At 40.7% G+C, this 25,475-nt stretch overlaps 1 long non-coding RNA gene and 1 other non-coding gene across 2 annotated transcripts in view; both read left to right on the top strand.

Annotated features, from left to right (window-relative positions):
* Positions 1-13,908, top strand: part of LOC138990382 (uncharacterized) — a 31,234-nt gene extending 17,326 nt beyond the window's left edge. The window contains exons 2-3 of the long non-coding RNA XR_011466444.1: positions 5,137-5,246; positions 7,300-13,908. This is a non-coding gene — a long non-coding RNA (uncharacterized lncRNA). The remainder of the gene's footprint in view (positions 1-5,136; positions 5,247-7,299) is intronic.
* On the top strand, positions 3,964-4,037 carry TRNAN-GUU (transfer RNA asparagine (anticodon GUU)). The gene has a single exon. It is a non-coding gene; the product is annotated as a tRNA-Asn (tRNA).
* Positions 13,909-25,475: the final 11,567 nt, after the last annotated feature.

Here is a 25,475-nt window from a genome sequence, read left to right as displayed (position 1 = left end):
TTCCCTTGATAATTCTGGTACTAAGTCTTTTAGTCAGCTTCATAGTAGGAATCTGTGAACTCTACTAATATTTTACAACAATATGACTATAACTTTCATTTTCATTTTCAGTTGTTCAATACATTTAACATAACTAAGTCAAGTCCTATAGGAGGTATAAAGACATAACATTTCTGAGCTCTAGGCATGTACACAAGTTAGAAGGGGTTTAAATAGGTACAGAGATGGCTGCCAATATAATATGAGGTTTGGCCAAGGAAAAAGTGCTAGATGGTTACAAGAAGGAAAGATTAGATCTAGTTGGAGGGATCAAGAAAGGTTTCATAGGATGAGACCACTGTATGAGCTTGAAGGAGAAATAGGCTTTAAAAGGCAAGATGACAAGGGAAGGGTATTCTAAAAACAGGCATGAGAAGAAAAAAAAAGGTACAACAACAAGGAACAACAGGTGGTACCTTGGGCAAGTTATTTAAAGTTTAAATAGATTTAGGACTTAAATTTAAAACCATTATAAGCCTTAGTTTCTTCATCCATAAAATGGGTATAACAGTAGTATCCATTTATTGGAGCTTAAGTTCTATGTAGGGAAATAGGAACATGGAGTATACCTTGTGAATATTAAGCAGTGAAAATGGGGGTGGAAAAGTGGAGACAAAGTCAAAGTTTAGAGCTGTTGCAAAGGTAGAATCTATGACTTTCTGAATGATCCAAGGTAAATAAAAGATAAGGAACTTGGATGATACTAGGATTTCAACTGAGCTTCTAGAAGAGTGGTAGTGTCCTTTAAGGGCCACAGGGGGGGAAAACTACCTTTACCATATCTCATAAACATTGAGCTTGCGCTTTGTTTGTGATATCTCATATTTGAAAAACATCCTTTTGGTGGGATCATACTTTAAATATATAAGAGCACTTGTTATTTACAATATTCTAGGATGAATCATTTTGTAAATATTGTCAAATCTTTCAAATATGGATTTATTTGAGCTTGCTTGTGCTTTTTTTTTTTTTTTTTTTTTTTTAATAAAAATGACCTGTATAATGTTTATATGCCTTTGAAAACTCTAATGATGTTATGGTCAATGTTTCATTGAGTGAACAGTTCATTACATACCAGCTCTTTAACAGCTACAATCTTCACAGTGATTCAGTTGACTTTAATTCAAGGTTTAAAAATCCATTTACAGGATAGTAGCCACAAGGAGGAGGCTATTCCCAGGGCTTTGGTCTGACTCCCTTTTACTGCATAGCAGTTTTAAAATGTGACTTCAGTTAGTTTTGAAAGTGGGTCTCATAGTTCTTTACTTGCTTTTAGAGACTGCTGGTTCAACATTCTCTTTTAACTGATTTCCTTGTGTCCCAATCCTCTCCCTATTGAGGTGATTTCTCTAACTCCCTGGATTTCTTTTTAAATTTTAACTAACTGGATTTTTCTTTTTTCTAATTTTTTAAAATTTATTTATTTTAATTGGGGGCTAATTGCTCTACAATATTGTGGTGGTTTTTGCCGTAAGATTTTTCATTTTTAACAACTCAGTCACTGTCCTTTTGAAATACAGGAATTGAAAAGAATTAAGGTCATGCACAATTGTGTTCATGAAAATCCTGTGGGTTGCGTCTTCTATTGGTTTGAAATTGGAAGCATGGCTTCTGAGAGCACTGAAATCATGATACCAGGAAGGTCTATAAATCAGTGTGAGCCATCTTGCCTTGTATGTCAAGATAGGTGGATTCCATTTGCAAGATGTTCTTTTTCTCTCTTTTTTCCTCTCTGAGATGGAAATAAAATATAGAGGCCCATTAATCTGCAGAGGTCAGCTTCTTTGATAGGGCACATTCTTGGAAGAGTTAAAGTTGCAGTTCATTGTATATAATATACAAAAAGGGGGCAAAATGCCCAGTCCTTTGTACTTTTAGCAATTATAAAGACCCTAAGTATTAATGAAGCTGTAAGAATCATTTGTTGTGGGTTATCCTGAAATTTAAGGAAAAATGATGTGTGTTTCTGAAGTTAATCCAGTGGACTTAATTTGGCTTTAAAAACTGGGCATAGATATTAAGGCCTAAAATGAGATAATCACAAAGATTTAGATGACAACACATGCACTTATTTTTGTAAATGGGCATTTTGCATAGAAGTTACATTTGATATGCATCATGGGAGTGAAATGTTCATATTCCATTTAATATATGTTCTTTTGAAGAATTTACAAATAGACAAAATGGCAAAGCTAATGAACTGTGGATATAGCAATTTATTTTCTTAAAAATATTAACAACCACAGAACTAGGCTTGAAGACTAAATTTTAAAGAACTGTCTTCACATAGAAAAAAAATTTTAGGATACAGTGAGCTAATTAATTAGTGTATGATGAGCCAATTATTTCTTTTTCTCATCAACCTTTTCAGCATCTCTCTTTTTCAAAGTTAGAATGTTAGCATGATGACTGAACTGAGGAAAAGAGATTGGAGCTTTAGGTAATCTCATGAATAGAACTGTCCCTAATATTTCAAGCAGCAGAGTAAATATTGAATGAAAGGGTGGTGAGGTACTAGTCGCAGTCTGTTCTAACTGAACAGTAACAAGCACAACAGCAAAGGAGAGAATACTCATTTTGGTATTCAGAGAAGAAAAACCAGTGTCTCATAGTTTTTGCTCACATTAACAGGTACATAAAACGTTTAAGTATGGATGTAGCATCATATAATGAAAGCAGATTCATTATATGTTCTTTATAAGTACTTCCTGGATTTTTCTTTAATTCAAAATTTTCAAATGCATTTCTTAAAGATCTTTTTTTTTTTTTTTTAGGGCAGCGTGGTACAGCTTGGTATGAATCCACAGCTGTTTGATATCTCAGTGCTTTCAAGGAACTTCACTAATAGGTTCCAAACCCAATTTAAGTTGTCTTATCAAGCCACAGGAACTCAAAATGTTGACTGGACTAAGGCACACCACATACAACTTCTATAAATCAAGATATGAATTCTTCCTCAAGGGATTCTAGACAGCAATTTAGTGACTGTTAAAAATTTAAATATAGATTTGTCAAGTGGAAAGTAGCAATTCTCTGAGGCGGAAAGAGGGGGAAGTGTCTAGGGTTTTGAAGATTATCTCAAAAGGCATCAGGATATAGTCACACAAAGGGTAAGATTTTCATATAGTGTATTTACAGGGATGTAGTGTTTGCCACAGGTGTTTCTGTGTTAGGGATTTTCAGGCATTAATCATAAATCATACTTTTTTTTCTTCTTTAACTTCTCTTTCCTCAAATTGGGTTGTAAATATCCTGTGAAATGTATGTTTTCAGTGGCATAGTTCAAATGTAGGTGTACAGGCTAATTTCAGGGAGACTTGGGAGCGAATTTAGCAATTAACTACAGTGTACAGAGATTAAAGAATAATGCTGTAGCTTTTCCCCAATAACAAAATGTAAGTGATGAGTAATTGCACTTAGAGATTAGTACACAACAAATGGGAATTGTATATACGGATTATTTTAATAATACCTGAATATAAAAATGAAGAAGGCAGATACAATTCAGATGACCTTGGGAATGCTACACAAGAAAATTATGAAGATTAGTGAACAAAGCACCGGATAGAGTTTGAAACAAAAGGAAAGTTTCTCAGCTCATAAGATTAAAATTTTTATTTCCCTATAAAACGAACATAATAAATAGTTAACTCCCTGAAACAAAACGTTCCAAACGGGAGGGGGGTGGGGAGTAACAGCAGTATTTTAACTCTCTTGCAATATGAAATTCGGCTCGATCTTGCTGTATTTTATAATTTTACAGTATGCTTAAAGGTAGAAAATAGAATTAAAGGGTTAGAAATGCTAACTGGAAAAATTGGATTTTAATGAGAGGAATCAGTAAGCAGAAAAGAAAGAAACATTCATGCACTGCCTTTATTATTCTTCATAAAGGTTATGGCTGGAGGTGGTAACCACATCGGAGTCTCTGTGGCGCAATCGGTTAGCGCGTTCGGCTGTTAACCGAAAGGTTGGTGGTTCGAGCCCACCCAGGGACGCTCTTCTATTTTACAAGATTGTCGCCGGCAGTTTTGCACAAATCATGGGGTTGAGGCCTCTGGGCTACCCTGAGCTGGATTTTCGGAGCCGGTGAAGAACAACCGCGGGTCTCACTTCGCGGTCCGCGGGCAGGCGGAGGGGGGAATTCTTCAGCTTCCGGGCGCGCAGGGGCCCCTCCTCCAGCCGCCTCGCTGCCCGTGCGGCCAGGTGGGCGCTTCCTGCCAGCCCCGGGCAGGGCGTGTGCGTCCAGCGCCTTAAAGCCCCCGCGTCCTTTCACTTACACGCCCTCAGTTCCTAGACTCCGGCCCTCACCCGGTCGCCCGGGCAGCTCGGCTCGTGCCCCGCCCGCTGGGCTCCGGCGCCGCGAGCGCGCGCTGAGGCGGGGCGGCAGCCGCGTCCCGGCCTCGAACCCGCCGCCCCGGCTCCCGCGCGGCCGAGGGGCCGGCGTTCCCCTTCAGGACCCTTACCGTGTCGGAGGTTGACTGAACGTACGTATTTAATGTCAGGTTCAAGCTGTACATCGACTTAAGACACTCCAGGTGTTTGTCCCCCCGCCCCCGCCCCCGCCCCCCGCAGTGTTGAATTGTGCAGCATTTTGTTTGCTCCCTGTCACCAAATAATCCCAGAATTTAACTTAGCCTGGCGTTGGTAAACTCAGAAATGTGTCATAAATAAAGACTCTTTGTGACACTATTGTAAGAGTATGTGTATATTTTACTTTTTCTACTAAAGTTTTAGAATTTAATAAACAATAGAATATACCTGCAAAATGTCCCATATATTCGGAAAGGGAGAAAGCTTTATTTTACAACTGTGTTGTTGTTACACATTAAAAAAAAATGAGAAAGATTAAAAATGAAACTGCTACTATATTTTACTTCGACATTCTATATGCATATTACCGTTTCACAAAGCTCTCGCAAGATAGTTACCTTGTACTTTGTTCTCTAAATATATGCTGCCTTGAGACTTAATCACAGGTTCATCATGATAATTATTGTCTTGGGTGTAGATTAATTTGAAAGATGATTCTGGAGAAAAGTGGTATGTCTTATCCCTGAGAATATACAGTTATGCTCTTCTTCATATTTCCTCCAGGTTAACATATTAATAAAGGCTAATGTTTTCTGCATGGTTACTCCTTGCCAGGCACTGTTCCAAGTGCTTTCCTGGGTGAAAGTGTGAGACCTTTGCAACAACGCTCGCAGGTATGTCCCGTGGTTCCCATTGTACAGATGAGCCAACTAAGTCTCCATGTGGTGCTGAGTGATTTGCCTAAAGTCACATTTGGTTCCTAGCACAGTGCGGATTAAAACCCCAGTTATCAGGCTTCAGAGCCCACACTCCTCAACCCTGTACTACCTACTCAGAAGTTTTCTCCTCTAAAATAGAACTACTTAATTGATTAGTTAATTTAAAACCAAAGGTAATACTTTAATTGGTTTTTCTGAAGTTTCATTAATATTTTGTTCCAAGTTTCACAAAGGAAAGAAAAAAAAAAACAACCCACTGAACATTCATGAAATACTAAAGGGCATTGTTAAATCTTGTATTCATTGTGCTGCTTCATTGTACTGAAATGAAAACTGTGTGGAATGAAATCATCCTGTGAAATGTGTCTTTAGAAAACAATTTTATAGCATTTGTGTCCAGAAGACAAGGTTAGAAATAGAGGTGGGTTGGAATAACCCAGAGAAAATATGGAAGAAGAAAAAGAATAGGTTCAAGCCAAGCTGAGGGGGTTAACATGGTGTCTAGGAATTCTCAGACCCCTGGCTGGTGTTGGGCCATTGGGGTGCCCAGTCAGACCCCTATTTCAGGACACTTTTGTGAGAGAGTTACCAGGATTTTCACTTGACTGGGGCCTAGGTGGCGGTTTTAAATTTGATCCTAAATTTCTAAGTATATTCTACTTCACCCTATTCAGGCAGCTAATGGGATTTAGAGGCCAGAAAATAAAGAGAGAGGATTACATGAGAAGGGAGGTGGGCTGAGGAGTGCAAAACTGCTCTCTAATGTAAGTAGTTGATTTTATTATGTGGGCAAGTGCTTAGTGATTTTCTTTGTGCTGGGCTGTTGCATACAGATAGGATAGATGAGAAACATTTTAGAAAACTTGCTTAAATATTTATGGATATGTTGGCTTTGTACCGTGTATATTAGTAACAGTATAAATTATGTTTCTGGGGCAGCTGCTGCTGCTGCTGCTAAGTCGCTTCAGTTGTGTCCGACTCTGTGCGACCCCATGGACTGCAGCCTTCCAGGCTCCTCCACCCATGGGATTTTCCAGGCAAGAGTACTGGAGTGGGTTGCCTTCTCTGTGTTTCTGGGGAGTGTTATTTTATTCCTAGTTTCATGGGTCTGTAATATCAACGAAGCCCAGGCTATGCCAAGATCATTTAGAGCATTAGTTAAAGTTTGAAAAGCATTTGAAAGGCTTTGTTGAGCATCTAAGCATGTAAGTATGTTCCTGATGAACAGTGATATACTTAAACTTACTATGTCAAATCAGAGGGAAACTCATTGCTGCTAAGTCACTTCAGTCATGTCCAACACTGCAAACCCCATAGACGGCAGCCCATCAGGCTCCCCCATCCCTGGGATTCTCCAGGCAAGAACACTGGAGTGGGTTGCCATTTCGTTCTCCAATGCATGAAAGTGAAAAGTGAAAGTGAAGTCGCTCAGTTGTGCCTGACTCTTAGCGACCCCATGGACTGTAGCCTACCAGGCTCCTCCATCCATGGGATTTTCCAGGCAAGAGTACTGGAGTGAGTTGCCATTGCCTGCTCCGTGTTTCTGGGGAGTGTTATTTTATTCCTAGTTTCATGGGTCTGTAATATCAACAAAGCCCTGCTACTGCTACTGCTAAGTCCAGGTTATGCCAAGATCATTTAGAGCATTAGATAAAGTTTGAAAAGGATTTATAAGGCTTTGTTGAGCATCTAAGCATGTAAGTATGTTCCTGATGAACAGTGATAAACTTAGTATGTCAAATCAGAGGTAAACTCATTGACATAATGCAATAAAAGGTTAATCAAATACTATGGTTTATACACACTTATTAGAGAAAGTCATAGTTGTGTGATTTAAAATAATTAACAATTTAAAGAGTTTTTTTGTATTGTAGCATTTCTTTACATAATGGAAGTTGGGCATGTCCCACATGGCTAATATGTTTCTTTTTTTTTTTTTTTTCTTTTTTTCCCATCCTGAACCCCCCTCCCTCCTCTGTCCCCACACCATCCCTCTGGGTCGTCCCAGTGCACCAGCCCCAAGCATCCAGTATCGTGCATTGAACCTGGACTGGCATCTCGTTTCATACATGACATTTTACATGTTTCAATGCCATTCTCCCAAATCTTCCCATCTTCTCCCTCTCCCACAGAGTCCATAAGACTGTTCTATACGTCAGTGTCTCTTTTGCTGTCTCGTATACAGGGTTATCGTTACCATCTTTCTAAATTCCATATATATGCGTTAGTATACTGTATTGGTGTTTTTCCTTCTGGCTTACTTCACTCTGTATAATAGGCTCCAGTTTCATCCACCTCATTAGAACTGATTCAAATGTATTCTTTTTAATGGCTGAGTAATACTCCATTGTGTATATGTTTCTGTCTTCATTTGTAACACCTGTATCTGATACCATGTGATACAAGGTTTCAGTTCAGTTCAGTTCAGTCTCTCAGTCGTGTGTGACTCTTTGTGACCCCATGAACCACAGCACACCAGGCCTCCCTATCCATCACCAACTCCTGGAGTCTACCCAAACCCATGTCCATCGAGTCGATGATGCCATCCAACCATCTCATCCTCTGTCATCCCTCCTGCCCTCAATCTTTCCCAGCATCAGGGTCTTTTCAAATGAGTCAGCTCTTTGCATCAGGTGGCCAAAGTATTGGAGTTTCAGTTTCAACATCAGTCCTTCCAATGAACACCCAGGACTGATCTCCTTTAGGATGGACTGGTTGGATCTTCTTGCAGTCCAGGGGACTCTCAAGAGTCTTCTCCAACACCACAGTTCAAAAGCATCAATTCTTCGGCACTCAGCTTTCTTTATAGTCCAACTCTCACATCCATACATGCTACTGCTAAGTCACTTCAGTCGTGTCCAACTCTGTGTGACCCCATAGACAGCAGCCCACCAGGCTCCCCCATCCCTGGGATTCTCCAAGCAAGAACACTGGAGTGGGTTGTCATTTCCTTCTCCGATGCATGAAAGTGAAAAGTGAAAGTGAAGTCGCTCAGTCGTGTCCGACCCTCAGCGACCCCATGGCCTGCAGCCTTCCAGGTTCCCCCGCCCATGGGATTTTCCAGGCAAGAGTACTGGAGTGGAGTGCCATTGCCCTCTCCAACATCCATACATGACCACTGGAAAAACCATAGCCTTGACTAGATGGACCTTTGTTGGCAAAGTAATGTCTCTGCTTTTTAATATGCTAGCTAGGTTGGTCATAACTTTCCTTCCAAGGAGTAAGTGTCTTTTAATTTCATGGCTGCAATCACCATCTGCAGTGATTTTGGAGCCCAGAAAAATAAAGTCTGCCACGGTTTCCCCATCTATATGCTGCACAATTGCACTCATCTCACATGCTAGTAAAGTAATGCTTAAAATTCTCCAAGCCAGGCTTCAGCAATACGTAAACCATGAACTTCCAGATATTCAGGCTGGATTTAGAAAAGGCAGAGGAAACAGAGGTCAAATTGCCAACATCTGATGGATCATCAAAAAAGCAAGAGAGTTCCAGAAAAATATCTATTTCTGCTTTATTGACTATGCCAAAGCCTTTGACTGTGTGGATCACAATAAACTGTGGAAAATTCTGAAAGAGATGGGAATACCAGACCACCTGACCTGCCTCTTGAGAAACCTGTTTGCAAGTCAGGAAGCAACAGTTAGAACTGGACATGGAACAACAGACTGGTTCCAAATAGGAAAAGGAGTACATCAAGGCTGTATATTGTCACCCTGCTTATTTAACTTATATGCAGAGTACATCATGAGAAACGCTGGGCTAGAAGAAGCACAAGCTGGAATCAAGATTGCGGGGAGAAATATCAATAACCTCAGATATGCAGATGACACCACCCTTATGGTAGAAAATGAAGAGCTAAAAAGTCTCTTGATGAAAGTGAAAGAGGAGAGTGAAAAAGTTGGCTTAAAGCTCAACATTCAGAAAACTAAGATACAAGGTTGGGGGGGGGGCGCAAAAAACTTTAACCTGCCAAAGAAACACAATTGCCTTATTTCTGCATTCATAGCACATCCTAATGAGTAATGCCCACATTAATTTTAACTTTGTTTCTCTGAAGTTTGGTGGACTTTGTTGCCTGAAATGTTCAACTGATTGTTAGAACCCAGAAGAGCAGAGATACATTGGTGGTAGAAGAAACCTTAATGCATTCAACTAGAAAATAGTTTAAGAAGTTGAAACCTTTTAGATAATTAAGAATGTTAATTTTATCAGCTGCAGCATTTCATTTAAAGTGCTTCATGTTGAGCCTCTTTGGTGGTGTCTACGTGGTTTGTGCTTTTGCATATTGAGAACAATGGTGTCTGTGTTGTTTTACATGTATTTGGTCTTTTAAAATTTTTATTGGATCATGGTTGATTTACAATGCTATGTTAGTTTCTGCTGAACAGCAGAGTGAATCATACTCCACTTTTTCCAAAACATCTGTTGAACTTACAAGAAAGATGTGAGAATAAAGGGTATCTCTAAAATTGTACTACATACCTCAGTTTTAAATTGTTTTCATAGCTTAAATTTTTAAGAAAAGCCATTCAAATTTTAATTGTTCAGTATTTAAATTAAAAAATGTAGAGATTCATATCTTTAAGAAATCTCTTAAAATATAATTTTAAAAGGAACTCTATTAAGCTTAAATACATAAAGAACTTTGCACAAGTCTTTAGGAGTACAACTGAAGAAATTTTTACAAAATACACACACTTTTGTAATCATCTTGGTCAATACATGAAACAATGTTAATATCCCATAAACCTCCTCTTTCAGTCACCAAAGTTCAGTTCAGTTCAGTTCAGTCAATCAGTCGTGTCCGATTCTTTGCGACCACATGGACTGCAGCATGCCAGGCCTCTCTGTCCATCACCAACTCCTGAAGTTTACTCAAACTCGTGTCCATTGAGTCAGTGATGCCAAAATGTAACTTTTAAACTGCAAATATATGGATTATTAAGTTGAAGTGTGAATTTTAAATTGTCATAGTTCAGACTCGAAAATAAATTTACTACCAAACCCTATCAGGTAAGTATTTACACATAAAGGTTAGGAAAAACAATAGGAATTAGAAATCTGTTTTCATGCTTATTCACTTTTGACTTAGTCGTCTATGACAAACTTGCTAAGAATAGATTTGTGTTATTAAGAAAGTATGAAAAATTTACTATTTATTTGAACTGTTGAATTTTGTCTGTAAGCAAATAAAGTGCTCTTCTATTGACCCCACCCATTAAAAAAAGAAAGAAAGAAACAAAAACAACCTTCTAGACATGAGGGCATTTCAATTAATATTTTTTTTAACTTTTTGACAATACATTTTAAACTTTAAAACCAAGATGAGATTTAAGATTAAAAGTTGAAATAAGAGATGATGACTCTTGGTCTCCCAAATAATATATTCTAAAATCTTAAGAATTTTGATCTTGAGTACTCTGTTGGAGGAACACAAATAGTGGTCCTGTTTTTTCGAAACTATATGTAATTATAAAGGAAAATCTGATCTGTGTTGTACAAAAACTATGCTTAAAGTTGTGGAAAGTTTAGTTTTTAATATGACTGAGGAAAACCATTCTAGAAAGAGTCAGCATGCAAGAATCCACAGAAGTTTTACCTCTTTTAGAAAAATTCTTCATTGTTATTTATTAAAGTAGTATATACCTAAGGTTATAATAATAAATATATGTATAAATTTAAGTACAGTGAGGTTTACTGCAACATTATTTATAATAGTGAAAAATTACAAGCAAGGTGAAATATGCAACACTGATGGAAATAGTGAAATAAATTATGGTATATCAAACATTGGAATACTATATAAGTATTTACAAAATTTTCAGGAAAAATGCCTTTGGACAATGTTAAAATATTGCATTAGGTATACAAAGCTAGATTCAAAACTATCCAAAGAGCATGGTACCACTTTTGTAATGAGACTGAATTGATCTATTTTCTCTAATGGTATAATACTATCAGTATTTTGGCATAGATTTATACCAAAATAAGATTACACTGAAGTAAGAATACACCAAAATAAGATTATCAGTGGTTTTTCTTTTTATACTTTACTTTCCAAAAGTAAGTTTATTATCTATAATAAGCATGTATTATTTTTATTTGTTAACTAACATCTTTATAACTTAAAAATAATGCCTGAACTCATACTGTATATAAAGTTTTGAATTGTTTTTTCTCTGTTAAAATTAACATTGAGGGTGAATAAGGAGCTCAGATGTAAACCTTTGCGTGTATGATCAATAATTTTCAACAAGAGTGCCCAGACCACTTAATGTGAAAAGATAAATCTTTTCAACAAACGGTGTGAGGAAACCTGAATATCCACATGCAAAAGAATGAAGTTGGGCCCTTACTTTATACCCTGTACAAAAATCAACCTGAAATGGATCAAATACCTAACTGCAAGGTCTAAAATTATACAACTCTTAGAAGAAAACATAGGGGGAATGCTTTATGACATTAGACTTGGTTCTGTTTATTGGATGTGAGATCAAAAGGACAGACATCAAGAACAAAAATAGATAAATTGATAAACTACATCGGAGTTAAAACTGTCTTTACAAACAAAGGACACTCAGTAGAGTGAAAAGGCATCCCATAGAATGGAACAAAATATTTGCAGATAATGTATCTGTTAAAGATTTAATGTCCAGAATATATACAGAACTCCTATACTTCAACAATGGGGAAAAAGTCCAATTTAAAAGTGGACAAGTATTTGAGAAGAAATTTCTCTAAAAAAGGTATACAAATAGCCATTATGTGCAAATAAGCTCAACATCACTAACCATTAGGGAAATGCAAATCAAAACTACAATAAATACTACCTTGTATGCATTAGGATGGCTATCCTGAAGGACAAAAACAACAAGCAGAAAATAACAAGTGTTGGTGAGGATGTAGAGAAATAGGAAGGCTGGTGCATTGCTGGTGGGAACATAAGATGGTGCAGCCACTATGGAAAATAGTATGGCAGTTTTTAAAAAAATAAAAAATAGAATTACTATAAAATCCAGCAATTTGACTTGTGCATACATACCCAAAAGGATTGAAAGTAGGATGTTGAAGAGATATTTGTATACCCATGTTCATAGTAGAATTATTTGACAATAGCTAAAATGTGGAAGCAGCCCAAATTGTCAACAGGTGAATGGATAAGCAAAATGTGATACATGCATACAGTAGAATATTATTTTGTCTTGAAAAGGAAAGCCATTCTGACACACACTACAACATGGTTGAAGTGCAAGGACATTATACTATGTGAAACAAGCTTGTCACAAAGATACAAATACTGTATATGCCACTCATAGGAGGTACCTAGAGTAGTCAAATTCAGAAATAAAGTATTTAAGATGGATGGTGGCTGCCAAAGGGTAGGGGAAGCAGGGGAGTGTGGACCTGTGGTTTAATGGGTATAGAGTTCCAATTTTGTAAGATAAAAAGAGTTAGGGAGATTGGTTGTACAACATTCTAAATGTACCTATACTATGAACTGTGCACTTAAAAGGATTAAGATGGTAAAATTAATCTATATATTTGCCACAGTTTTAGAAATGATATTTAGGAGATTTGTTTCCCCTTGTTATATAAGACCTACTGCTGCTGCTGCTAAGTCACTTCAGTCGTGTCTGACTCTGTGCGACCCCATAGATGGCAGTCCACCAGGCTCCCCCATCCCTGGGATTCTCCAGGCAAGAACACTGGAGTGGGTTGCCATTTCCTTCTCCAATGCATGAAAGTGAAGTTGCTCAGTCGTGTCCGACTCTTCGCGGCCCCATGGACTTCAGCCTATCAGGCTCTGCCATCCATGGGATTTTCCAGGCAAGAGTACTGGAGTGGGGTGCCATTGCCTTCTCCATAAGACCTACTATAAAGCATGTAAGAAGATAGGTTATTGATGAAGTTGTTTCTAGTGGTCTACTTATTTAAGAACCATCCTTAAGGACATTTAATTTTTTGAAGAAGGTAGTCTCTCAAGGAGAGGTGGAGGAGGGGAGCAGAACTCCCCACCCCTTAAGTATGTGTTGTGTAGAGTGATTTTTCTTCCAAAGAGAGCAGTATGGAAAGTGGCTGGAGGTTGGGGGTGAAGAAAGAGTAGTGTTCCGGTGGAGAAATCTGACAAACACTGCCTCCGGCAGAGGATCAGGACCTCAAGGGTGATAAGTCACGTTGATAGTTTGAACCCTTGGTATGATGACATTTCACGTCTGTGGTTCTTCCTCTCCCAAACTCATAATCCAGTCTGTTCTGATGCAAACCTCTAGTCTGATAAAAAGATCAGGCCATCGTCAGTGCAAGGTCATCCTACAGAATGTTTGACTAGTACTCCTTGCAACGATCAAGGTCATCAAAAGCAAGAAAAGTCTGAGAAATTGTCACAGCCAAGAGGAGTCTAAGGAGACAAGTTAATGTGATGTGGTGTCCTGGATGGAATAAAGACATTAGGCAAAAACTAAGGAAATTGGAATAACCTGTGGACTTCAGTAATAATGATATGCCAGTGTAGATTTGAGAATTGTAACAAATGTACTATATTAATGTAAGATTAATAACAGAGGAAACCGAGTGTGGGGTGTGTGAGTGCTCTGCATTATCCTCTTAAATTTTTTTAAACAAATACAAAGTTCTAAAAAATAAAGCCTATTAAAAAAAAATAAGGTAGCCCTCTAGAACAGTGGGGAGAGGACTGCATTTTCAATATATGGTATTGAGACAGTTGGTTCACAAATCAGGTTCCCAGGGAAACATACTAAGATGCTGGGATTTGGGTACAAGAGGTGAAGTACTCTAAGGAAAAATGAGATTGGACAGAGGGAGGAGTGGAAATGGGTTAGAGTTACAACAGAGACCCTAACCAATCCCATAGGAAACTCTGGAGCTGAGAAGACCTTTCAAAAAGATCCCAAATCAAGACAAAGGTGCTAAGCCTCTGTACCTCCATACTAAACAGTCATTAGTTAAGTTAAATCGCTCAGTTGTGTCCGACTCTTTGTGACCCCATGGACTATAGGCTACCAGGCTCCTCCATCCATGGGATTTTCCAGGCAAGAGTACTGGAGTGGGGTGCCATTTCCTTCTCCAGGAGATCTTCCCAATCCAGGGATTGAACCTGGGTCTCCCACATTGTAAGCAGATGCTTTCCAGTCATTAGATATATACAAATCTTGGGGAGGGGTCGGAGCCTTGGGCAAAACATCTTTCTTTGGCCAAGGGCAATTCCTGAAGAGTGATGAAGCTGTGAGTTGTCAACAGCCAACACTATCATCAGAGTTGGAGAAAGGCGTCCCAAGAGGTGCCACCCTGAGTCACCGGGCTGTCACTGTATTCTTCTCACTCCTAGCAGGGAAGGAGCAATCCTTTTTCTCCCCCAGTGATCACTGTCAGGTACTCTGTGTGTGCTCAGTCGTTTCAGTCATGTCCAATTCTGTGCTACTCTGTGGACTAAAACTCAGCAGGCTCCTCTGTCCATGGGATTCTCCAGGCAAGAATATTGGAGTGGGTCGCCATGCCTTCTTCATCAGGAACTCTTTACAGAATGGTAATTACTTTCCTTGCCTGCTGGTCTCTCAGCAAAAAGAGCTTGAAGTGATTTGGAGGGAGCTGTGCTTTAAGTTTGTTAACAGTCTTGCTGTGTCTCTTGGTGGAAGCAAGAATTGTGGATACAGGAAGCACACATTTCTTAAGTACGTTATTGGAAGTGATGGTAACATGTTCTACTCCTACATCCAAACCTTAGTTCCCATATATTTTATGTTCCCATATATTTTATTTATGACACAATATCATGTAATGGTGATTGACTTCAGGTGTATACCATGTCCCAAGGAGCAGCTATCCAGGGTATCACCTCTAAGCCAGCTTTGGCTTTGGTTCAGTTGTCTTCAAGTGGCCATCCCACTGCCCTCTCTGCCCAGCAGCTTCTGAATAATGTAAGTAAAGAAAAGTTGATCTCATGGTCATATGCCCATTGCTGCACCTTCTCTGAAGAAAGGTGGCTTGATGTGATGCAGTGTGGGCCCCAATCACTGATCGAGCACCACCTCTTAGATAGTGGTGTAGCTTAGGTTGTGTGGGTGTCAAAGAGAACTGCCTGTACCTATAGCATGTATCAGTCAGAAGCCTGCCCCTGTCAGGGTGGAAGGGCTCCAGTGTAATCAATTTGCCATCACATGAGCAGTTGGTGTCCTTAACTGGTTACCATGTTGAGGACTGCATGGTGTTAGTCTCTGTTATTGGCAGAATGAACTTTTCAGCAGTGGCAGCAACTGGCTCAGACTTGGTGAATGGCAGTCCATGCTGTTGGGCTCATCCCTAGCACCATGGCTGTTCCATTCATGAGCTCACTGACTCACTGTGGGGCGGTGGATCACAGATGCTGGCTGATGGGAACTGGCTTCCTTGTGGGAATTAACACACAATATAAAGAACGTTACATTTTATGTCCAATGCCATTGGCTCATCCACATCCCTCTTCCCCAGGCCTCCTTTAAAAAAAAATCCTTCTAGTACACTGTATTTTCTATTTGTATTGCCAGTGACATGGCTTTATTTTCTAATAGGCTTTCTCTAGTTTCAGAGAGTGGGGGCCTCTTTGGTTTCACTATGCGTGCTTCTCATTGCACTTACTTCTCGTTGTGTAGCACAGGTTCTTGGGTGTACAGGCTTCAGTAGTTGTGGCACATGGGCTTAGTTGTGGGATCTTCCCAGACCAGGGATCACACTGGTGTCCCCTACAATGCAAGGTGGATTCTTAACCACTGGACCACCAGGGAAGCCCCTTCCCCAGGCCTCCTAACCCCAATTGTTTTGTTATCTGTTGCTGCATAGCAAACTACCCCTAAACTTAGTTATTATAATTTAATTATAGCTCATGACTTTGTGGTTTGGCTGGGCTCATTTGGGGGGTCTCTTCTACTTGTGCTGTGTGGGATTTTTCACTCAGTTGCAGTCAGATGAGGCTGGGCTGGATATCCAGGTGCCTCATTGCTCCTCCATGTGGCCACTCCATTCAGCAAAATAGCCAGAACTTCCTACATGTTGTCTTCAGTGTCAAATTGCAAAGAACTGGAAGCTGCTTGACCTTGGTGCCTGCCTTCCAAAGTCCCAGAATATCACCTCCTTGCATGCTGTTAATCAATGCAGTCATGGGCTCCAGCCTAGATCGATGGGACATAAGCTTTGTCTCAGGTGGGAGTAGCAGTAGGTGCATGCAGGCAGGGGCAGAATTATTCAGGGTTGTCCCTGGAGAATAGCTGCCACAGTCCACCCTCTGCCCACAATTCACATTTCTCCCTTACACAAAACACAGCTCGTCCCTTTTCCCAGGACCACCAGTCTCATCCCATAATGGTATCAACTTGAACCCAGGATTTTATCATCTAAATCAGGCATGGACATTGATGGATCTTCTCAGTTGTGTTTCTTTGGATGTGGCTCCTTAGTATGGTTCTTCTTGCTCTAAAGATCTATAAATTAGAGAAGTTACTTGCTTAGAGATGATAAGACAAGAATAGGAAAACTGGAATAGCCACGGGGGTGGGATGGGGAAACAGTAGGCACACCATAGTCATGATTTATGAGCTTCTGAAATCGTGCAGGGCACACATTCCCGGTCCTTCACTGTAGGCCAGTCCTGATCTCTAGGATTAGTTCCCAAGAGTCTTGGCTCTGCCCTGAGTCATCCTTCGTTTCCCATAATAAATAGCCCCTCTCTGAAGGTAAGCAGCTTTCTTAGCCTGCTTACTGCCTGCAGAAGTTTGAGGGTCTTGAGACCTCTTTTCATCATAAAATGACTATTCCTTTCAGTCCAAGTGGATACAGTTCATTTAAAACATCATGCACTTTGTTTATATCAGATCACGGACAACTCCACTGGAGGAAAGCCACAGCTACGTATTTTTCTGAAACGGGCCTGTGAAGTTCCTCTGGGACTACGTCCTTGGGATTCTTAGAAGCCCTGTTGTCTGGGAGAGAGGCCATATGAGGCACACCCAGAGGATTCTTAGAAGGCTCTTTGTTCGGCTGAAAGGACTTTATGACACATCACTTAAAATCTTCCTGAGGTTTCAACAAAGTGTCTCACGGTCCCACCCTTAATCTGAACTTGACACTGAGGTATGTTTTTCTTTGTGTGTCCTGATTTTATTTTTTTTCCCTTTCCCTCTGAGTCCATTTCTTACCTTGTGAATTGCTTTCAAATCCAGTAATCTTGGTTGCTTTATATTTCCTTTAAGGCTGCTCAAAAACTGTATACTTCCTTAAAAAAATTTTTTTTTTCTTTTTTACTTTACTCTTCATAGGCAGCTAAAAGCAAAAACAAAATAAAGCAAAAATGGTCTTTCAACAGTCTGCCTGTAAATATCCTCAGCCAGACTCATGTGTTCCTTAGGTCCCTTTTCTCTTTCCCAAAGTGCAGGTGAGAGTTTCACCACTGGGTGTGTCATACGTGTGTTTGCACAACGTGCTGTTATGACATCATAATACTCAGGTCACCTTTCCTTCAGTCTCCAAGAGCAATTTCATTGCTGTCTTTCAAGTCTTTACTTTGATCTCTTGAAGGAACTCCATCCTGGTCCCAAGACAAATGCCACATGTTTTAGATTTTTGTCAAGGCAGACACCGTTTTCAGGTACCAAGTCCTGTTTTAGTTATCTGTTGTTGTGTAATAAACCACTATAAAACTCAGTGGTTTAAAACAGCCCTTTTATTATCTCTCTTGACTTCATGGACTTAGCTGAGCAATGCCTTGATTGACGTCAGGTCTCATGGGGTTGTACTCAGATTGGGCCTGGGACCAGATGCCTGGCGCTTGGCTTCTTCACCTGGCCTCTCTCTCCAAAAGACATCTTACCCTTCAGGGCTTCTCTGGGCCTCTCTCCATCAGGGCAGCCTAGTTTTCTTCTTCTTTTTTTTTTTTTTGGCTGCGCCTCACAGCTTGCAGAAGTCTTAGTTCCCAGACCAGGGAATGAAACCAGGCCCTTGGCAGTGAAAGCTCAGAGGCTACTGGACAATCAAGGAATTCCCCAGCATGGTTTTCTTTAAATGGCAGTCCAGGGCTCCAAAAGGGAGAGAGTGAAAGATGCTAGGCTTTCTTGTTGCTTGATGAGCATGGAAGTCTCAATGAGTCACTTTCCCTGCATCTTACTGATGAGAGGAGTTGTAGGCTGTGCCTAGATCCCCAAACTCCAGTTGTTTATGAGAACAGAGACATGTATAAGGAACCGTGGGATTGTTGGGGGTCTTTTTTGAGGACATGCCACTACACCCATCTTCCAATCTTTCACCTAACTAGCCAAGCACTGTCTGTATTCTTCCCCTGGGCTTCCTTTCTCTCTATCTGGAGGGACCGCCTGAAACTCTGCCCCTTGATCAGCTTTGTCCTCACTGCTGCTCAGTAGGATAATTGGGTCACTGCTGTCCAGCAGGATAATTGGTGTCAATCTTTGGCTTGCACCCATGCACTGACCTGATCCTTTGTGACTTTATTCAGCTCTTTTCTTCCATTGTCACCTCTTCATAAGAGACCCTCCCTGCCCCCGCCAGTTTGGCCATAGATGTTGGCTGAAGGAGAGGGCCTGGGGCAATACTGGTGGGTGAGGTAGGGTTTTAGGCCCACTGCTCCCACATCTCCTTTGACCCTGATCCTGAAGGATCATGTCCATCTCATTGTGGATGACTGTGGAGCTGCTCGACTTTATAACATTGTGGGTCTGACAGAGCCCAGCTCAAGATGGTGGTTCTGGTCTCATGATTACTCAATGACATTGTGGTCAGGTGCACTGTACCTCAACCCTGGAGTGTGTTCAAGGATGGGTTTTGGATGGTGTGTAACTATTGGCTACAGATGGTATGGCCTTGTTCCAGAGCTCTAAGGGTCTATATTATGATTCTCATTTGTGGGATGGCCATTAACTCCACAAGGCACCTTTTTCCACCAGAGACACATCTGAGACCATGGGATATGTTGAGTTGTATGGCCCTACTGGCAAGGCTGCTTGCATTACAGTCCAGACTTACAGCAGTACCCCTTCCTGTTCTGGGCTCCACTCAGCCCTTCATGTCACCTGATAAATGGGTTGAAGTAGTGACAGTCAATGTGGAACCTGACGAGCCCTAGCAGGCATTGGCCATTTTCTTAGTGATGGGAAGTGTGAGATGCAGTAGTCTGCCAGTTACTTTCCGAAGGGGTCTCCCAACCATAGGATTCCTTGTAACTTCACCAATATGGTGGCCTCTGCATATGGGATCCATTTCTGGACAGCATGTATCGTACCAAGGCCTCTGATGTACTTTGCCTTCTTGCTTATCTGCTGTGTCTGTCATGTCATCATTAGGGTGGACCACCTCACGATCCTGCAGAATGTCTAGGTAGTCCAGGCTGCTCAGACCATACAATGAATGGGGTGAAAGAATTAACATGACCGTGGAACTAGACTGGAAATATAACTTGTGTCTGTCCCACATGAATGCAGACTGCTTCTGACCTTCCTTCCTGGTGGGATGGCCACTGTGCATATACCCTGGACCTTGTTAATTGCAGGTACAATCAAGGCCACCACTTGATAAAATTTGTGGCAGTCCACTATCATCCTCCAGGATCCATCTGATTTTTGGAAAGATAAAGCCAGTGAATCCAACGCAGATATGATGAGGACTTCCTCTGCATCCTTTAGAGCTTGAAGTGGCGGGAGTCTCTGCGCTTCTCCTTGTGACATGATATGGTTTTTATTTTCTAGCTGGTTGGGGGCATAAGGATGCACTTTCAAAGCTTCCCATCTGACTAGTCCCACTAGGATAGGTAGCTCATGCCCCACAGACCAAAGAAACAGTGTGGGGCTTTCTGCCAACTACCAAGTATATCCATATCAATTATGCATCTATGCCTTCAGCACTGCTGCGTGGTCTTTGAGACCAGGACTCCATTCGTTACCTGAATCGTGAAAGTGCCCACTTGGGCATCAGTGTTAATTCAGACCCTTTGCTCTTGGAATGTCTGGGAATTCCTTTCCCCCTATGTACTGGAGTGAACAGTTATGTGTCCATTTGGGGTAAAGACTGGGAGAATCTTCATCATAAATACCATATGTGGTAGGATTCTTCCTCCCAGGATGCAGCCAAGCTTTAATCAGTGGGTTCCCAGCTTGAGGGATGGCTCAGATCCAGAATCTAGGCAGATTGTGGTTATCTTTTATTGGGGTGATTGTTCTCAGTCCTTGAAGTCTCTTGATTGTGTTATTTGGGGACTGTGCCTATTGGCTGCTTATCCATCTTGTTCCTAAGGATGCCATGTTCTGTGATGCATCTCCATATGTCAGCAGGTCAGACTCCACTCTTCCCCACTCCTTCAATCTAACCTTGCCAGTGATTACAAGAATTGCCCACACCCTGCCCTCTGTTCAACACTGTACTATCCCAGTTGCTATCAGGGAGCCCAGTTCTGTAGGAGCACCCCCAGTGTCAGCCCAGCCCACAGATGACAGCCACACTGACCTTGACAGTGACGTTGGTGCCTCTCACCCTGGTGTTTATTTATTCAGGGGCATCCCCTGGGCTCTCCCACAGAACAGTGTTGGTGAGTGAGTTTGCTAAGCTGACACAGTAATCCACTCTAGAACATTCCTCTGAACGTTTTGAACTTCTTTTTTCCTGTCCACTGTGGCAGTTCTGGGATTCCCTCTTCATCAAATGTAGCCACGTTTCCTACAAGCTTCTCAGAGTCCCAGCGTGTGTTGGCATCATCTTCCAGAATACTTATTTAGGGTTAAATCCTGTGTCATAGGGTTGTCCATATTGATCAGCTTTCCTTTATCCAGCTTTGTCTTCCACTCACTTTGATCCAATACCCTTTGATTCAAACACACTCTTGGGACTTTGCTGGTGGTCCAGTGACTGACTCTGAGCTGTCAATGCAGGGAGGCCAGTGGGGGAGGGTGGGGCCCAGGTTTGATCCCAGGTAGGGGAACTGTAGATCCCACATGCCGCAAATAAGAGTTCACATGCTGCATGCAACTAAAGATCTTGCATGCTCCAACTAAGACCCGGCACAGCCAAATAAATAAATACTTAGATACACACACACTCTTGGTTTTTGCTGGTACATGTTAGCTTGGTCCTGTGGCTCCTTTGGGGGGCATAATCTCTTCTCTTAGCAGGCAGGGTTACACAGGTTAAGTAGACTTAACCCTACTTATTTGTCTGATGGCCAGAAGGGAGGTGGGGGTAGGTCTGAGGGAAATGTGTTTATTCTTGCAAGACAGAAGACTTTGCATTATCTTGAAACAAGGAGGGAGGCGTGGCCTTTCATGGGGTAGGGTGGGCTACTTCTGCAGGCCCAGAGGCTGGGGAGAATGGGGGAAGTAGCATGTCCCCATCACACGCTGTAGGGTCAACTCCTTTCCATTAGGCTCTGTTCTTAAGCAGCAGATGGGCCAAGCCTGAGCATTCAGCCTCTTCTGAAGCTTGGCTCCTCCTGCAGTAATTGAGTCTTGGACTTGACCCTCAGCCTTTCCTGCTCTCCACTCATAGGAGATGAGAGTCTCCTTAAATGGTGCCAAAGAGGCTGTCTGACTTCACATTCATTTCTAATTGGCCTTAACCCCAGTCTTTCATTGACTTTCTCTGGTGCATCTGTAGTTCTCAGCAAGTCTTCTAACTACTGCTTTTTCATTTCTCAAAGTCCTGAGATATTGCAATGACCGGTACATTCCCTTTCACCAGTATGCTACCCCTGTTCATGCCATGCACATTTTAATAACTATATCACCCTCTCATGACAGAGACTGTCTGCGCCCCATTCTACACCAGGGATGGGTCTTCAGTGTCAGCTGGCCAGTGAGAGTGGGTGATCCAGCTCCAGAATTTGTTTCAAATAAATTTCTGAAATTAAATAACATGAACTTACCTGCTCAGATATGTCCGACTCTTTGCGACCCCATGGACTGTCTCCCGCCAGGCTCCTCTGTCCATGGGATTTCCCAGGCAAGAATACTGGAGTGGGTTGCCATTTCTTCCTCCACAGGATCCTCCCGACCCAGGGATTGAACCCGCATCTCCTGCATTGGCAGTCAGATTCTTTACCACTGAGCCATCAGCTCAGGAGGCCCCAGCCAGGATATTGCCACTAGGATATCTTTTTGAAGAATCAAATGGATTCCATTTTTATTGTGAGTAGTTTTTCCTTAAAGTTGTTGTCATATTTGATTCTATTTGTAGCAATTTAAAGCAGGTTATATGTTGTACTATCTTTTCTTTAAAAACAGACAAATCTAGATTGAAAATAATTTGAGTGTTTATTGTAAATACAGTTGTAGAAGCAGAGTTGGGACTAAAGGGAAAATACATCATGTCTCACAAAATGGATTGAGGTGTACATTATCATGAATTTATTGCTTTTTGTTTGTAGATGCCAGAGCCGAGGGGTCTATTAACATAAGTAAGAGTTCATGGAATGACTTTTTTTGGGGAAGAGAAGCCTTGAAACTTAAAGTCACTTGCAGATGAAACATTGAAACTTTGAGTTTGAAACTCCTCTCTGACTATCTGGTGCTCATTATAGCATCCATAAGCCCTATATCATGTAGTGACTTGCATTGTAGTTATTGCTACTGTTTTATCTTTTCTCTTAGGTATTTCTTAACATTTTAAAATGTGGCTTATTAAAGATAACTTGAGAATACAAACAAAAGGGAAAAGTGTTAGGCTTAGTTGTAATCATATTGTGCATCCATTTCTGTGCTGTCACTTTTCCTTTGTGTCTTGTAATTTTACATGTAAATATCATGTAAAAGTGATTTACCCAGACAAGTATGTAATACATTTTTAGTGACATTTAGCATGTATTCCACAGCACATGTAACTATTTCAATACCACCGAACACTTATAATGTTTCCTTTCTTCACTGTTATACATGATAACGAAATGTGAATCTTTGTATATAATGACTCCTCCCTCATATTTAGAATGAATTTCACAAGTAATATTTTTATGAACAACACTGCTGAGGCAGAGTGTTACTATATTTGAAGTTCTTGATATGTGTTGGTAAACTGCCTTTAGCAAGGGCTGGGCCACTTTGCAGCCTCACTGACAATATGTGAGAATATTTGTTTTGCCATCTTTCTGGCAGCAGTGAGAATTATCATTTAAAAACTAGCCCCCTAATATTTTGATTGGTAAGAAGAGTGTTTCCTTATTGCTCTGGTTTTTATGTCTTTGGCTACTGGGGATGTTGATAATTTCCTCATGTTTGTGCACTTGCTCTCTCTTCTGTGATATGACTGTGCGTGTTATAATAATAAAGCTATTTATAATATTGTATATTGCTATAATATGTAGTATTGGAGAAGGCAATGGCACCCCACTCCAGTCCTCTTGCCTGGAAAATCCCATGGATGGAGGAGCCTGGTGGGCTGCAGTCCATGGGGTCGCTAAGAGTCGGACACGACTGAGCGACTTCACTTTCTCTTTTCACTTGCATGCATTGGAGAAGGAAATGGCAACCCACTCCAGTGTTCTTGCCTGGAGAATCCCAGGGACGGGAGAGCCTGGTGGGCTGCCATCTATGGGGTCACACAGAGTAGGACACAACTGAAGTGACTTAGCATAGCATAGCATGGTGATTAAATATACTATATATAGTATATTGAATAAATGTACTATATATTGGAAAGACCTTGATGCTGGGAAATATTGAAGGCAAAAGAAGAAGGTGGCAGAGGATGAGGTGGTTAGGTAGCATCACTGACTTAATGGATATGAATTTGAGCAAACTCTGGGAGATAGTGGAGGACAGAGAAGCCTGGTGTGCTACAGTCCATGGTGTCACAAAGAGTCGGACGTGACTTAGCAACTGAGCAACAACTAAATTGATATAATTCATATACATACAATTCACCCAGTTATAGTGTACAGTTCAGTAATTTTTAATATGTTCACAGAGCTGTGCAGTCATTGCCATGGATAATTTGGGAGCATTTTCATGACTCAAACAAGGAATCTGGTACCCACTGGCAGTCATTTCTCATCTTCCTTGAAACCCACCCCAGACCTGGGCAACCACTCATCTGTACTCTCTGTCTCCCTATGTCTACTTGCTCTGGATTCAAGAGAATCATACAAACATTTCATATGATATGGTATTTCAGGGCTTCTGTGGCTGACTTCTTTCTCTTAGCTTAAGTTTTCAAACTTCAGCCATGTTGTAGCAGATATCAGTACTTCATTCTTTTTTTATTGCCCAATAATATATTGTCATATAAAGATTTTATACATTTTATTTCCACTTATCAGTTGATGGCTATTGGGGTTATTTCTAGATTTTGATTATCATGAGTAGTGCCTCCTTGAACATTATAAGTTTTTTTTTAACTTTTTGTTTTACATTGGAATATAGCTGATTAACAATGTTGTGAAGGTTTCAGGTGAACAGCAAGGGGACTCAGCCATACATATACATGTATTCATTTTCCCCAAACTCCCCTCATATCCAGGCTTCCACACAACCTTGAGCAGAGTTCTGTGTGCTATAATGTACAGGTTTTTGTGTGGACATGTATTCTCACTCCTCTTGGGCATATACCTAGGCATGCAATTGCTGGGTCATATGATCACACTGTATTTGAACTTTTGAGGAACTCCCAGACTGTTTGTGCATGATTTTTGCATATTTATCTTTTGGGATGTTGGTATTTTTCTTTTAGATTTGTATGAGATTTTTATGTACAGCCAATATTCATCTTGCATACTTGCAGAAACTATTTTATCTCCATAGATTGCTTGTCTTTCATTTGTAATGTTTTGTGTGTATGTGCAGATAGTTTTAATTTTTATATTGTTGGTTCTGTCAATACCTTATTTTGTAACTTATTTCATTTCTAAGCTTTAAAAAATGTTCTTCTGTAAAGTTTGATAAATATCAAGGTTTATTATAATTTTTCTATAATTTGATCTATAAAAAATTTCATGACTTCATCTATTTAGTTTATCTGAGAAAATGGTATGCGATCTCCATTTTCCTAACACGTCTTCCCTCTCCTGATGAATTTTTTGGGGGGGTGGAGCTTCCGTGGTGGCTCAGTTGGTAAAGAATCTGCCTGCAAGGCAACCCTTGGGTCGGAAAGATCCTCTGGAGAAGGGAATGAAAACTCACTCCAATATTCTTTATCATTTATTATTTT

This window comes from Bos mutus, chromosome 13, assembly GCF_027580195.1.
Source record: "Bos mutus isolate GX-2022 chromosome 13, NWIPB_WYAK_1.1, whole genome shotgun sequence".
Taxonomy (NCBI): Eukaryota; Metazoa; Chordata; class Mammalia; order Artiodactyla; family Bovidae; genus Bos; species Bos mutus.
Note: the sequence above shows the minus strand (reverse complement) of the source record. Positions and strands in the feature narration are given on the sequence as shown.